Genomic DNA, 16,498 nt, shown 5'->3' with positions numbered 1-16,498 from the left:
ATTACCCGAATAAACCTTATATTTTACCTAAATGATAAGATGAAGAATAAATACGTACATAAAATACGCATAGTCATAAAGCTTAACAAAAATATAGCCACTCTGTAAGTAAAACAATTAGACATGGCTCGATACGTTAGGATGCGGACTGTAGAGATATACTCTATTTGGAACATGATGCCCGGATGGCAGATACTTTGGGGCCTTTGGGCGCGGTATTTCATCAGCTACTATTGATGCTGGGGAAGAGGGGTTTAACTTACGTTCATTACCTGTACCCAATGTAATATGAAAAATGTTAAAAAAACATATAGAGTAATTAAAACTGTCTAGCGAACAAAAAGCGGCCAAGTGCGAGTCGGACTCGCCCATGAAGGGTTCCGTATTTAGGCGATTTAAGACGTATAAAAAAAAACTACTTACTAGATCTCGTTCAAACCAATTTTCGGTGGAAGTTTACATGGTAATGTACATCATATATTTTTTTTAGTTTTATCATTCTCTTATTTTAGAAGTTACAGGGGGGGGGGACACACATTTTACCACTTTGGAAGTGTCTCTCGCGCAAACTATTCAGTTTAGAAAAAAATGATATTAGAAACCTCAATATCATTTTTAAAGACCTATCCATAGATAACCCACACGTATGGGTTTGATGAAAAAAAAATTTTTGAGTTTCAGTTCGAAGTATGGGGAACCCCAAAAATTTATTGTTTTTTTTCTATTTTTGTGTGAAAATCTTAATGCGGTTCACAGAATACATCTACTTACCAAGTTTCAACAGTATAGTTCTTATAGTTTCGGAGAAAAGTGGCTGTGACATACGGACGGACAGACAGACGGACAGACAGACAGACAGACATGACGAATCTATAAGGGTTCCGTTTTTTGCCATTTGGCTACGGAACCCTAAAAAGCCCCCGTGCGGAACAAATTAGCTTGTCACTTGAATAATTATGATTTAATTTAAAGATAGTAATGACTGAAACGAAAGTGAGAGTGCCGTCTTCTCTGTGATAGCAAAGTACAGTCAGTGAATAATATATATATAGTGATAACCGATGGATCAATTATATAAACGCAAATCATCCTTATTCCTATGGTAACAAAGGTACTCGTAAATTATGTTGGTTCATTTCGGATGTCACTATTTATTTGATGCTGATTGCTAATTGTATTTTGTCCTTCCTCAGCATCTTAGCAAAATTTAACCTGTAAATTATACCTCCGAAATGTTTACTGAGCTTATGCTGTGTTATACAAAAATCAACAAATGTTTTGGCCATCAACAGACTCGGTAGACGGCAAGTGGCGCCAAAATGAAGAGGCAACTAAGGTGGGTGGATGTGGGCAGATAAGATTGACTGCTTAAGTAATAAATGTCATTGATAATTCCAATTACCTACACGTACCTTAGTTAGATTACATCTTGAAGACAAACCCAAAGAGTAAAGTAAGTAATGTAAGTATAATAGGTAGACATACCTTTGAATAAAGAACTAGCTGTTAACAAAAGCACGCAAGCGAAAATGACACAACCATGAACAAAAACAGCCTTGTAAATTTTCCTCTGCATATATTGCGAAGGTACCTACCCCTACTATTACGGCTTCCGAATCCTATACACTAAAATCAAAAAAGGCGTAACTGACCAGAGATCCCTGACAAGACAAGCCATTGCAAAGGATGTACTCACAGAAACACTTATTCTAACTCGTGTGGACGACGATAAGCCATGAAGAGCCTTCGTTCCGCTGGTGTTGGATTTTCCTGAGGAAGCACTTTGCAATTTCCTGGGGGGTCAAGTATGAAAGGAAGGAAGCGATGACCTGAATTCTGTGGCCTAGGTTGCCGGATATTAGTTGAAGATTGATTGAGAGATAAGCTAAAACAACGGTTGGTTATCAGAACTTTAGCACATTAGGAGAAGTGCATGAAAAACTGAGAACTTCCTTATATTCAGTTTAGTTTTGTAATGTTTTAGTGATGTAATTTGAGGCATGATCATACGTTTCCAAGTGTTTTTTCGATCTCTTGACAATCCTTTTTACTATCTAGTCCCTATTGAATTAGTTAGAAATAGAGGTTGTAGCTTCTGAACAGAGCTGTTCAGTTGGAAAGTAAATACGAGTCAAACTAAACTATGTTAGGGTACAATTGTAACTATAATTACATTTAAACAGGGGTTGTAAAGGTCACCCGTCCAAGGTTTCGAAGACATTTCAACGGCGAATTGCAAAAAGTCTCCGATCAATACATTTGTATGCAAAAGCAAATAAAACACATCACGCTATCGGTGAATCCGTATAAGGCCGCTGAAGGCAACATTGCATATAAACGAGTGTGTAGGTTGTGTTGCAGGATGTTTCTAAATTATTGGCGTTAGGCCGTAGGCGTAGGGAAGAGAATAATATTGCTGCTAGTAGAGAATTAAAGGGAAATAGGACAGAACATGGAATGTAAGAGGAGGCAACTGGATGCAACTGGTTGAGAACAAATTGAAAGCAAAAGCTTACGTACTTCTTGTTGACAATATAAAATTTTTGTATTTGTTTTTTTCTCTGGTATAAAATAATCAAAACCACCATGCCATGCAGGCATGGTGGTTTTGATCTGTTTTGTTGTATAAATGGAAATGGTTAACACTACATTTCATTTATAAGATTTAAAACGTCATATTATTGATTCTATGACGAATAGAAAATATAAAACAGTTAAATCTATTAATGCTATTATTATGTCATGGTTTTTATATGTTATGCATAGCCATTTATAAATTTCCACAACCGGTATATCACTCACTACGTTCTACGTTTAGTATCGTCAGTCTTAGATTTACGTAACAATTACAAAGTGGTAATAGTTATTCCACCGATTTAATCCACCGGCTGCAGTTCGCATAGCCATCGAAATCTGAATGAGCTATTAAGAACAATCCGTTACACCGAGACGATTACATCGATCAGTGAAAGTGAAATATTATGTCAGTTTGTATCAAAAAGAAATCTGCGAAAGAATTTCATCTGTTCAGCCATTGCGAATTCTAAATGAATGTCATTACCAATAGACGCCCCACTGTGTATAGAGAGTAGTGAAGTTTTAATTCTATTACCACTGGATTTAAATTTCATTGGTTATAGTAGTTTTGGTTGGCCAGGACTTAGGCCGAATTCCTTTGTTTTACTTACTTATAGCTATTGCTTTTGTCCTCAATCTTCCTATTCTTCACAGAAGACGTAAGGTAAATCATGTATTATATTTTACAGAGCATAGTATAACGCAAGTAAGCAACAACATTCTGTGACATTTAATTGCAAGTATTTACCAAAGGGTACCTACAAGAAATGTCTTGTAAGTACATGTAGGTATATGGGTAATCAAGTCTTTCCTTTCCAAACAAGGTAAGTAGGTGGGTTATGGACAACTTTTATTTCGCAACCCATTACTGGGTAGAATATAGTCAAGACTAGGTCGGCAATCCCGACGTAAAAAATTGCAACTTGAAACGGGTCAACGCATGAATGCACCAAGACCGGTCTGCCCACGGGCTGAGTCATCCAGTGTGATGTAAGATGTAACCAGAAGGTCGGCGTTGATCGTGTGAAGCAAGATCAGTTCTTGATTGTTAAGATAATTTATGTCAAATTAAATTACGATGTTTTTGAAATGAACAATCATTTTCAGGAACAAAGCCATGAAGAATGTGTTTCGAGCGAGCTACGCCCCAACAGAGGGTAGCATGATAAAAAAAGCAGAATATAATCATTTTCACAACCTTGAAAGTTCTGTAGGAAAAAATGCAAAGGCAGGGGTTGAAGTGCAAGGTTATTATTAGTTACATTGCAAACCATTTGGAATCGTAGGCATGCGAGTTATTAGAAGTTGAGCGCTTTGTTTTGACATCATAATTAGAATAAACATCCGAATGTGGTGCAGACACTCTAAAAGTTAATGCAGTCTAAAAATTTTCGTTGCTTCTAACACTTGCGTTTGTACACATACTCCACTTACCGAAAGTCAGTAGAGCAGAAGGAGAGAATCTTTTATTTTCTGTCTGATGTATCTGAGCGTAGGACGTATACAAATACGAGAGTTCTTGGCCTATGATGGTCTTCCCAACCAAACATTTCTGGGTCTTCCCCAGCACATTGACCCTAAGGGCTCATTTAGACGGTGCGAGAACTCGCATGCGAGTTTTATTACATTGCGTCATTTGATCGGTCGGCTGAATTGATGTAACCTCAATGGTCCGCAATGTAACTAAAATCGTATGCGAGTTCGCGCGTCGTCTAAATGAGCCCTAAGGATTTTCGGCAATGTAAAGCACATAATAAAAAGTAATCTGATGTTAAGCGTGTAGAAATAATAGCGATAAGCCTACGGCACTTTATTTTGGCATCAGAAGCGATATTAACGGTTGTTTTGTTTGGCCAAACGACGCGTGTTTGATTTACACGAGGACGGAATATGGATATCAAACAACGTTTATTTTTAGGTCAGCGAGAACTATTCGTGTCTATGTATTATCTATTATAGTTTTGTTGGGAATGGGAAACAATATAAGACGTAATATTTCTACAACATGATTGGTTGGCACATTGGCACTCTGCATCGCCTGCCTTCAGCAAGATGTTAATTTATTATCAATTTATCAGTTTTGAATCTCATGGTCACTTTCTACCGTTGACAGAGATTTATCTATATTATTCCACATTCGAATGACAGAGAGTTCGTTTTTAGCGGTAAGGCCTAAGGGCCTTGTTTCAGACTTTTTTTCTTCCACTTTGCGCGGTCTTCGTCATCTTTTGTGAGACCTTTGGCGAGCATGTAAACTCTCTGGCAAACTATTCTAATAATTGATTGCCCTCTGTAAACATTAATTAATGTAAGTATTTGTAAGCAATTTCCAATATTTCAATAAATGTTATGCGACGAAAGTTACAAATGTTTATGATTCAGTATTATGTCGCAGCCAATTATGTACAATTACTGTGTAAAATTAATTAGGTACTCTATTTTCTTACGCACTAACTTTCTACTGATTAATTCATATTATACCTACTCTCGTAACATCGTAAAAGGTTCAAATGTGGTACTTAAAATTAGATGCTATTCAATAAATTACCTCGGAAGAGTTTGATGAAATTGAATTAGTTAAGTAAGTACTTAAATGTTACGTGATGTGATTACGTTAGAAGTTATATTATGTACATGCAGCAATGTACTTAGTTGCATAAGACCTCCATTAGAAAAAAAAGCAACAACGGTTGCACTCCGGGAGTGCCGATCGAAGTGAAAACTCACCTCACTATGTTACCGACACCCGGTAACACGATACATACGTTTAGCGGAGGTATTCTATTTATTTATTATATATTATTATCATTCACAAATAAAATCACACTTTTTCATTGACATGTTTATTTACATACTGCCATGACAACGTCAAATTATTGGAACATAGGTAAAGAGTCTTGAAAAGGAGTCGGCAACATAAATGTCAAATAACATTGAGTTTTTCTTTATTGATTTAAATGCCATTTAAATTATGAGTGGCCACCTTACGGGGCTTACGGTCAAGTGATCGCCTTACGCCCCTTACGGTCACGTGATCGCCTTACGCTGTCTCGAGTTTATCATTTTTTCCCCACCTCAAAAAGTGCCCAGCGCCACTAAAGAAGTTTTCACTTCAAAAAATGTCTCTAAAAAAGTACAATATCAGCTGTAAGACTTGTAAGTATAGATTTTACAATTTAAGTCATATACTACTGCATACACATCAATCGTCAGTTGACAACTGTCATACAGTCAGCCACAAAAGTATCTACCATTCTCTAATAACTAAATAAATAGAGATATCCTCTATATGTAGAACAATTTCTTAGACTGTTACAGACACATTTGAACGCGAACTGAATCTCTATTTAGAAAAGTATTCCAGGGTGGCAGATACTTTTGCGCGTTGTTTCATCCGCTATTATTGATGCTGACTGTACCTGCCAACCCTAGTTTCAATCACAACACCCAAAACTAATATGGCAACAGGTCGTTAAGAACAGCCGTTAGAATAAAAGCCGGTCGTTAAAGACCAAATTATTGCGCAGTGACAGATGGCGGACAATGCACATGTAAGGCTGGCTGACTCACGCGCAAGTGACCGGTCAGCGGCGGCGCCGCGTCTGCGCTAACGGCCGTTGACCGCATCTATCTGTCTCTGGGTCGTCTCTCTACTAGGAGGACAATTCAAACTTATACCTGACATCAAACCGATATCTAACTGATGTCATTTTGCTCTCATTCAACTGTGCGTCTCGCTCGTGTTAATACAAGTACGGATAAGTCAGAGCGAATGATAACTAAAGGACATGATTTAGAAATCGTTTTGATGTCAAGTGCATGTTCGAATTCGCCTCTAACATTGTGGACTGTGTGCTCGATCGTGTGACCTTCGACATCTGTAACAACTATGCTATATCGATGATCAAGTGGCACTTATTGACTTTGCTCCAGTGTAACCCGCATTGGTGCTATGGGTCACAATATTAAAAAGATGTCAAATTGTATAACAATTTGGGTGCAGGAAAGTTCACATTTTTCACTTTTAGTACCGCTAGGTACTTAGCATAGACGTACATAGCCAATTAGGCGATGCGCTTGCACATTGGGTATGCCTGGAACCGCGAAGTAGTCACGTGTTTTTTTTTAGTTATTTCAGTTTTGCTTTGAGACCTGATAATAAGGGACGGAAAATTCAGTAACTTAAATCTTTCCTATTTAAAACTTTAAAAAGTGAGCGTTGATTAATGACCATGAGATCAGACGCTTAGTGATTGAAAGTATGTAGTTAAGAGAATGTTTGAAGTGGGTTATATGTGAGTATGAAAGTAATTTTGTAAAGGCAAAGTATCTGACTCATATTGTACCTAAGTGAAAACAAAAAAACTTTTACAACGTTGAATACGTTTAAACTACTTTAAACATAGCATCAAAAATACCTGGCTCTGTTAACCCTAATTGAAATAATCAATAAAAAGAAAAGCAAAAATAACGGAGATAATTACATCTCCGTTATTTTTGCTTTATTTTTGCTATACATAGAAAAATCAATCATCACTTTCGATTTAGTTATAACACTGATCAAATAACCAAGAAATATTGCGTCATACATCTAAATCATACATTACAAATTAGAACACTTAGAACTAGGGCAGATATAAAGTGTTGTAGAAAATACGACGGCAGTAAATTGTGTGAAGTTAAAAATACTTTCCCAGTATTATTAGTATGGCCTCCTTCCCGGCGATAAACAGTGGACCGGCATTGTGCTCTGACTCATGATCCGTACAGCGTGTTTAGTATTAGATAATTGTTATAGTGTGACATTAATAATGTAAGTCAAAAGTAATTAAAACTTCTACTTAAAGAAAATTAAATGGAATATCTGCAAGTAAGTATAACTGATCTCTTGCATCTCATCGAACTAAATACGACAGATAAGTCCGACAAGAAATTGTAGAAACTTAAGGGCGCCACTTCTTACGTAACTGTCACATTTTTGACGTAAAATGCTTAAACATGGCAACAATTTAGTACCTGCCTAATTATGGATTTTTTTATTTCCATTTTATTTCATTTCCCCTTTTTTATGTCGCACTATAGTTGTAAATAACTCGAGCACAATAAAAACGCGTTCCTCTGTTTAGAAACTTCGATACAAAATAATCAGTTTTCATTGCTCTTTAGTGTGATGTTAATATTAGGAATGCAATCCACAGAACTCAATCTGTTTTACCTAAGGAGTCAAATAAAACTAGTAAGCACCAGATGACAAAGAAACACAAACGGTGGGTGAGGAACAGTAAGAATCATTTGAAAACAAAGACACCAACTATGCGGTTTTCTGCAGATGAGCGGTGAACGACCTAGCACCACGGGCAATGAGTCCGCGAGCACTAATTAATTACCCACTCTCACTGTTACCCAACCCGCAGGTCAAGAACGTGATTTCAGACTAAAAACTAATATAACAGTGAAAGCACTTAATTCTAATGGATAAGAGAAAGGTATTTGTTTTAATAAAATTTTATAACATGAAAGTGGAGGTGCATTTCATTGAAATGTCGATATAAATGTTCTCATTCCTAACTAACACTACATTAACGCATGTAGGTATTGGAATGATTTATAGAAAGTCAAATTCGAACCATTATCAGTAGTGTCTGCCTACATTTGAAACAATATTGTAGATGAGAAGATAAGGCCATCCATAATCAATGCAGAGTATCTACAAGAGCCTGATAAAAGAGGATAATAATTTATCTAAATCTTTCGATGATTAATATACTACGTGAATTAGAAAGCACCAGTGTACAATAGGCATAATTGAATCAAAGAAGCAAATAAGAGCGCGTTTTGCTTAGCAGTGCGAGGTAGATACCGGTAAGTGCATTATTGACGCAAGCAAACTAGTGTTATGGACGATCTTGACACTAATATTACTTTTAAAACAAACGCAGATAAAATGGATATCTATCTGACCTACTGCCATTACAAACCACTTTAATTTAATCAATCATAATGTGCTCGGGAGTTGAAGTTATAACACATGATCCAATAAAAGGAGAGCGGGTTAATTAACTAACGCCTCCATTGACTGCAGTTTACAACTTCTCCTGCGCCGTGGGCTAAATATAGACCCCCATAAATGCACCATTCACGCTCCACCCGATACTGTAACGTAACGTGATGTTTGGAGTTTCAGTTCGATATACATATACATACCGTAGAACTAGTTAAGCTCATCTCTGCCTGCGGAAATGCCACCCATGGGTGTTTAACCATGAAAAAATAATAGATAGCATTCTGCGTTGATATTCACGGCGCTTACGACGTTTTGTTCGTGTGGTACAGGTTGCTATTGCGACAATTTCGTATTAGTAATAGTACCTAGTAGTAATAGTAAAATACTTTATTGAACAAAAAGAAACATAAAACATGAAAGAACACACACCATTAGTACAAAGGCGAACTTATCCCTTTCAGGGATCTCGTATTAAGTACCTACCTACTTGAAATTAATAATCTTCAAAGTAGCTCTGTTTGTGATATGGACATCGATTTGGCCAGAAATTATGACAGAAAACATAACCGAGAACTTAGTATCAAAATTGGAACTAACTTCGGGTCTTTAGGTGAACCATAATGTACTTATGTTAAGGACTACCTTATTTTCGTTAAACGGGCGTTTGGTATTTTTAGGCACCCTAAATCTAGACTTAGGATATGAAACGTGATTACCTTTTGTATTGTTTTCATTCAACGTGCCATGGAAAGATCCATACTTAATATAAAATTAATCCATAAAAAGAGGAGCAAAGACATAAGGCAAAAATAACTGGTGTAATCGACGCATTATCATTTGCGCAAAAATTAAAGTGGAAATGGTGTGGCCATACAGCACGAATGCATAAAGACAGGTGGGCAAAAATAACCACCCTATGGCGGGGCCCTTCGGGGACAAGGAATAGAGGGAAGACAGCCGGGCAAGACTGGTCACAGAAGGCAAATGACAGGCAAATCTGGCTGAATCTGGCTGAATAATAATACTTTCTTAAACTTTTTTTAAAACATTTTTAATTTTTTTATGTAATCTCTTCTTCCTCGCGTTATCCCGGCATTTTGCCACGGCTCATGGGAGCCTGGGGTCCGCTTGACAACTAATCCCAAGAATTGGCGTAGGCTCTAGTTTTTACGAAAGCGACTGCCATCTGACCTTCCAACCCAGAGGGGAAGAAACTAGGCCTTATTGGGATTAGTCCGGTTTCCTCACGATGTTTTCCTTCACCGAAAAGCAACTGGTAAATATCAAATGATATTTCGTACATAAGTTCCGAAAAACTCATTGGTACGAGCCGGGGTTTGAACCCGCGACCTCCGGATTGAAAGTCGCACGCTCTTACCGCTAGGCCACCAGCGCTTCCAATTTTTTTATGTAATATTGTAGAGAATTAATAAAGGCTATTTATTTTATTTATTGTTTTAATATCCCGGTCGATATAAGTCTAGTGAAACTAACCATGAATCATTCAAAACCCTAAATCTAGCCATTACCCTATTTAATACGAGGTTGCCTAAATAAAACGGTCCGCAAAGTGCATTCCCCCAACTTCCCCCATTACCGCGGACTCCGCGGCGGTGTTTTAAACTGTTTCGCTTGGAATGGTGAATCGTGTTTTTTAGTCTAACGCGAGTTGAAGCACCTTCCTGTAGATGTCTGCTTACAGTGAAATATTGTTAGTGTTTCGTGGATTTCTGCATTAGTTAAAAGTTTTGAAAGTATAAAGACTTAATTGTTTCAAATAACTACAATTTTTCAAGTTCATAGTATCCTACACCAGCATTATTATTATATCAGCAGAATGATGTCCACTACTAGACATAATACGTCTCATCCAAAGGTCTTCAAAACCGTGATCAAAATGACGTGACATGACGTGTGACGGCTAACCGTTTCTCACATTCCTTTTTGCATAATTTGAAGCAGTTTTAGACCCTGGATAGATTAGCTATTTATATATACATACTTTTGCAGCTATATGTACATTAGTAATATTAGTATGGGCAATAGTAGTAGTACTAGTTGTCTAAATACCACATTAAAAAAGTAGATTCAAATTTTCCAGTCACTACTATATACTACATTTTGGTGCCGATCTGAGACCATCATCAACGATTTCAAGAAGCAAGTTAGAGACCATCTTCAAGAATAGATCTCGTAGGTAGTAGAAAAGAAACTAGGGTACTGCCTAGTTAAGTGCGATCTCTTGTCCCCTTCGTTACGCGGAAACAGGACATTTCCGGGGAAATTTTTAGACTTCCTCCGCCTTACTTTCGTATATTGTATATGTTAGAATGTGTTATTGACTCTTTCTAATTAAAAAAGCGGCCAAGTGCGAGTCGGACTCGCCCATGAAGGGTTCCGTATTTAGGCGATTTATGACGTATAAAAAAAAAACTACTTACTAGATCTCGTTCAAACCAATTTTCGGTGGAAGTTTACATGGTAATGTACATCATATATTTTTTTTAGTTTTATCATTCTCTTATTTTAGAAGTTACGGGGGGGGGGGGGACACACATTTTACCACTTTGGAAGTGTCTCTCGCGCAAACTATTCAGTTTAGAAAAAAATGAAATTAAGAACCTCAATATCATTTTTGAAGACCTATCCATAGATACCCCACACGTATGGGTTTGATGAAAAAAAAATTTTTGAGTTTCAGTTCGAAGTATGGGGAACCCCAAAAATTTATTGTTTTTTTTCTATTTTTGTGTGAAAATCTTAATGCGGTTCACAGAATACATCTACTTACCAAGTTTCAACAGTATAGTTCTTATAGTTTCGGAGAAAAGTGGCTGTGACATACGGACGGACAGACAGACGGACAGACAGACATGACGAATCTATAAGGGTTCCGTTTTTTGCCATTTGGCTACGGAACCCTAAAAACGCACAATTAACGTTAGAAACTAAGCATAGGCGGGAGTATTAGCATAGATAATAACGCATTCACGCATAAAAAGTGCGTAATGCAATGCAAGCGTTACTGACGACAGTGCTATTTATCGTGCACAGTGATTGACGTGCATTGACTTTGAGACAATGTTAATAGCATAAATTATACCCTCTTACTTATTCTACTTCCAATTAGAAAATTAGGGTTTACTTTGGTGTAATGTAACATAACAAACGTAATCATAACGGTACGGAAAGCCACTACCATAAAACAAAAGGCATCCGAGCCTGAAATTATAAAGTACCAGCGGTTACTCCATGATGGTCTTCCACCCGTTCGTTCGTGCGAAACGATTTCTACGCATTCCTATAACTCGATTATTAATCGATCACTTTCATTTAGAAAAAAAAAACACTAATCGTATCACTAGTTTTGGGTTGTCACTGGCCGGTAGTCCGATTAACTGATACGATTTTTAAATTTCGAGTTTGAAACGGCGGCGGCACATGCGCTCGGGCCGCGCGTGCGAGATTGACTGGCGCGTGCGCCGTGCGTGGTGCAGCTCATTTGATAGGGATTCTGTTGCATATTTAATTTCATCTCGGGTGCGTTTACTTCGCGAATCGAGATTGATTGTGACCGCAAATTGGTATACTCGTATTGTTCCTTTGCGCCATAACCGCTGGGAAACCATATGATCGCAGAAACTGTGTGGCTTTATGTAACTGGAGGTAAAGAAATAAAATAGGTAGGAGGTAAGAAATCTTGGCGTGTCTTTTTATTGAAAACACTTTTGAAAACAAAGTCACGGCAAATATGTAAAATTATGAATCATATACGATTATTTACATTCTTTTGCTTTCATAAGTACCTAATAGTTACTGATTTTTAAAAAGCGATTTTCAATTAAAAGACCCGCAAGATTGCGTAGTCTTTTTCTAATGCAAGAAAAAACGAACATTGACCTGAACTTGAATACATATATGACACAAAGTAACATATTACATATATGGTTAACAGCAGGATGGTAGGCTCGTAACCATTCATACTAGATGCACAACGTGTAGCAGTAAAGGAAGTCATATTTTCCGCACAGGTTGCCAATGCAACAATAGCAACATTTATAAGACTGACTTTCTTGGGATGTCAATCACAAATGAATGGTTAAGGTGGCGTTATCATATTAACTAGTATACAGTTATTTTGCTACTTAACCGCACTATTGCGGTAATTAGCACTTTACGTGCCTATGTAGACAATTTAAAGGGCCATATGTATTGTAAAACGTTGTACGATACACGTGCGAATAGGTTATTCGCAACTCGTGTCGATTTAAAACACTCGCTTTTTCCAATTTCCTACTTTTCGCACTTGTATCGTAACGTACCTACTATTAGACCACACAGCTTCAAAGTTGCTCCAAATGCCATCACATCGGTAAAAATCGAGGGAACTCTTCAAATATTATAAGCACACTTATATAGTTCTTATTATTTTTAATATTGATCTGGGAATTTTCTATAGTTACTCGGTCGTGTCTTTACTTTGCTCTCGTAAGTAAGGCATCATTTGGTGAGGTGGAACCGGTATGAAGACCATCAAATGAAGGAGTGTTAGCTTGTTTGTGAAGTAGTTCATGTTTAGTAAAATATCTAAGCGTTACTGCATACCTACAAACATGCTGATGATTCACAAGAACGTAAAATGAACAAAAAATGTGTATACCTAGTACGGAGAACACAGACAATCCAACCTCTAGACATAGCATAGTCGCGCTACCCCCTCTGCCACACATACGGTAGCGTTACTCCATCTTCGAGTCAATCCCGTGCCGTGATTGGTCCGTGTCTTTGAACGGACCAATCACGGCACGGGATTCGCTCACCTCGTCCCCCCGCACCCCTGTATTTTTGGCAGCATCGGTTTCATGAAAGAATTGGCCTAAGCTCAGTCTAGAGGTTGGATTGTCAGTGACGGAGAATAACGACTGGTAAAATAACATGAATATCCCCACACATGACTAACCCCGGAATACGAGCACTTGTTTGTTTCGGGTTTCAAAAACATCCAGTTCGGGTCACTTTACTCGGTTTTAGAGGATATAAATGCGTGTGCAGTTTTGGAATATATCGTACGTTTAGCTACTTTTTATGTTGACTTAGAAACCAAATATATTCAAAGTGTAAATTTAATCTTAATTTTAGCAGATGCATGCCGAAATATCCAATAACTAAGAAGATTTAATATTGTTACAGACCTGATGAAAATAACGAATTATATTCATTTGGAAGATAAAAAGCTATTATTATGCATGTTCTATTAAGTAATTTTGAATGCAAAACCGTTATCACTGACAGCAATCCCAGATAAACATCAATTGCAAAAAATAGTGCGGTCAACCCGCTTACCAATACTGGAGGGCATTATCAGAGCATGGAGCCACGTAAGAAAGCGCATAACCGACACGTTTTACACATTAGCATGAGACCTATTCGAATTTTAAATATCTCAACTTGATTTGTTATATTAGACTCTGACCACGCCTGTTTGCAACGGCTAGACGTACCACTTGGAATGAGAGCTTAGCGTAGACTAACTACGAGTATATCGGTCTCCGTAGCCCAGGTGGTTGATCTGTTACCGAAGAGTTCAAATCACGATAAGGACTTTGTGTGTGATGAATTACGGATGTTTTCAATGTATTTAAGTATCTGTGTTTTATTGATAATGTGATTTTCTATCGGAGAAGGGTCTTTACGCACATGGAGCGAAAGGAAGGACCCTTTAGTCATGGAACGTCAGCGTCACAAATGTTCGACGTTTAGTACAATCCGGCCAACCACAACAAGAGCCTTATTGAGCTTACTGTGGGTTTAGGTATAATTGTAATTGTCTCATAAGTTGTTGGCGACTGGCTGGCGTGCGACCTCTTTTATATCTTTAATTTATTTTTTTTTAAATTCTGGTTCCATGTCAGTCTGTCTGCCTGTCACCGCAATAGTCGCAATACCAATATATCTTGTGCTGTATTTTGTCTAATTAAAATAAGTAATTTACAGTACCTACGTGTTTGCACCATCTCATTATACAGTTCACCCATTAGCTATCATAAGTCATAATATTTACTTATTTATTATTATTAAAGCCACGCATTCTTTACAATTGTCTCTCGAGCACACCAATAAAATCGCGCGCTCTGCGAGACATGTCAAGTTCGTACCTATCATGTCAATAACACAAGTTGAGATTCTTATGATTAGAATCGCGCCCCATTAGTCGTGCAATGCACTGATCGATGACTATACATGGCCTTTAATGATTGCGAATGCATAATGATGCGTTGGAGTCCATGGAACTCGGTTTTCTTTTCACACCACGTCGCGTTGGTTGTCATTTACGTTTAATGAATAATGGCTACTGATGTAACTAACTTGTGAGTTTGATAGTTATGTTAATACTCTAGAAATGTTACCCATGCGTAGCTTTAGGTCCTAGGTGACTGGATAGAACCACTACATAAACGAACTGAAAGAAAGAAAGAACTCATGCACTTTGGTGTAACGACTGAGGGATGGTTACCTTGACTTAGTTTTTCAAGGGTTTTAAACGATATACCTATAAACAAATCTAGTCGTACAACAATGGTAAAATTCTTATTACATTTGTAAATATACTAAAATATACAAATGCTTTGATGCATTTGGCTAGTATAGCAGCAGACTCATACACTGAAAGCCACTTTACGAAATTAGTTGCACGAATAAAGAGAATGCAGGAAACTGTTGACAAAATGGGTTGGGATCTTGGGATTCACTGTGCAATTTAAATAAGCCCAATTTATTTATCGTCGCTAAATGGATCTCGTAGCTGATATTCTTTCTGAATACGTGTATAAAAAAAATGTCTAGTATCACATATTTTGTAGTGCGAGTTTTGGTTTGGCAACACCACGATAAAACAAGGATAAACAGTATAAACACACATAGAGGATACTGATAAGTGATAACCTTCTTGTTTCGTGATAAAGGTCAAGTAGGGGAGACTAGAATAATCACGCACATGGGCGGACAATAGAGTATCTAACGTACGTATGTCTATTTTTAGAGTAAGTGAGTTGACGACGCCTGTTGCGGATTTTATCGCTGTAGTTTTTTGTGACGATGCCTGTAGCTGATTGTAAATTTGTGTTTACACCTGACGAAGCCTGCGTTGCGGATATAAAAGTATGGTCTCTGAATAAACAACTATCACGTAAATAACTAGACTAATTACCACTTACGATTCGGCTTTTATTTGAGTTTTCCTTACGTGTTCTCAATAACCCCATGACAAAGGCAAGAGTACAAAACACAATTCTCTTACAACTTAAAAAGTACTATGAGACATGCGTCCAAGTTTACAACATTTAGCCATTATGTACTAAAAATATCAAAATATTGTGGCTAGGCAATAAAAAATATTTTTGGGTTTAGGCCCAGTTCTAAAGTTTTCTATCTCTACAGACTTTCATTTTTACAGATTCCCAATTCTACATTTTGGACGTTGCAACAGAGTAGTAAGTATATTTATCAAATAAATAAGCGCTTATGCGTGGATACTTTCCGGTTTTCTTAGGCTCTTTATGAAGCAGAATAGGTAGGTGTAAAACGATAAAGTGCGGAACAAGACAGATGTGGTTGTATTGTACACGCTTGACTATTTCGCAATGGCGCGAGGATGGTATCGGATGTCGATAGATGCCACCGAGACACGCTCTGAATCCCGTGAGAGTTGGCAAATACATTAAGTATGGATGTGGGACTTGAGTGATCGATGCATCGACCCCATCTTCATCGCGATGGAAAGATGCGAAGGTGGGACAGTTTCTGAGGACTTGTCTGCGACATATGTACTGCCCGATGAGAATAAATCTTATATTAGAGTCCGGCCACGCTTAGTTGCGCCCCAAGTTTTACGTTGAGCATGGCGCGTTCGTTGTCACT

The 16,498-nt window shown here is 37.6% G+C and overlaps 1 protein-coding gene across 1 annotated transcript in view; it reads right to left on the bottom strand.

Moving 5' to 3' along the window:
- Positions 1 to 12,154, bottom strand: part of LOC134655781 (adenomatous polyposis coli protein-like) — a 53,126-nt gene extending 40,972 nt beyond the window's left edge. Inside the window, exon 1 of the mRNA XM_063511246.1 lies at positions 11,821 to 12,154. The gene's annotated coding sequence lies outside the window, so the exon portion shown is untranslated. The remainder of the gene's footprint in view (positions 1 to 11,820) is intronic.
- Positions 12,155 to 16,498: the final 4,344 nt, after the last annotated feature.

This window comes from Cydia amplana, chromosome 2, assembly GCF_948474715.1.
Source record: "Cydia amplana chromosome 2, ilCydAmpl1.1, whole genome shotgun sequence".
Lineage (NCBI taxonomy): Eukaryota > Metazoa > Arthropoda > Insecta > Lepidoptera > Tortricidae > Cydia > Cydia amplana.
This window is presented reverse-complemented; position numbering and strand designations above follow the sequence as displayed.